The sequence below is a fragment of the Etheostoma spectabile genome, unplaced genomic scaffold (genome assembly GCF_008692095.1).
Source record: "Etheostoma spectabile isolate EspeVRDwgs_2016 unplaced genomic scaffold, UIUC_Espe_1.0 scaffold273, whole genome shotgun sequence".
NCBI lineage: Eukaryota > Metazoa > Chordata > Actinopteri > Perciformes > Percidae > Etheostoma > Etheostoma spectabile.
In genome coordinates this window covers 1227133-1227797 of record NW_022605577.1, presented here as the reverse complement: position 1 = coordinate 1227797, position 665 = coordinate 1227133, and the positions used below count along the sequence as shown (strand labels likewise).

Here is a 665-nt window from a genome sequence, read left to right as displayed (position 1 = left end):
TTCTCATTACCTGGTGTATTTAGTCCTTGGGTTGGCTTTGTCTTGTGTTGGATCGCTGTTGCTTCATTTCGTGTTGCTTCTGTCGCCGTGAGTCGTCTTCCGTGTTTTGCTTCCTAGCCTTCATGTTTTTGGGGATTATTTATTATATAGTGTGTGCCTGCTTTTTGTTTTCTGTATCTGAACTTAACTGCATTTGGGTCCAAGCCGAATACACTGGGAAAAAGCCTGGGTCATAGGCTTTAAGCGAGGGTCATAAACGTCAAGCTAACACTAGAGGCACAGACTGTGCACCAAAATACAACAAACCACTCCAGCCAATCACCGACAAGATGGTTGGGGGAGGGGGTGGGGGTCAGTGACAGTCAGTCCGTTGGGGCCGTTTCATGGTAGTGCGGCGGCTCCACGCAGAGCTTTCGCCATAGCCTAGGTAAGTGGCTTTATGTTTCTACTTGAGGGGGTGTGTGTGGGTGTGTGTGATAGAGCGAGGGAGAAGTGAGAGAGTGACGGTGATTATCTTCGGCGTGAGTAGCGACTCCAGAGTCATAGTGAGAGAAACAAAGTGTCACCACAGTGAGACATCTTTTAGCAGGAAAAGTTAACCCTCTCCTTGATTTCATGTAGTTTACGGAGAAGGAGAACCAGGAAATGAGTCGGGGGAGGGGGGG

The 665-nt window shown here is 48.7% G+C and overlaps 1 protein-coding gene across 1 annotated transcript in view; it reads left to right on the top strand.

Annotated features, from left to right (window-relative positions):
- The window catches only part of aff2 (AF4/FMR2 family, member 2), a 197518-nt gene that overhangs the window by 67906 nt on the left and 128947 nt on the right, over nucleotides 1–665 (top strand).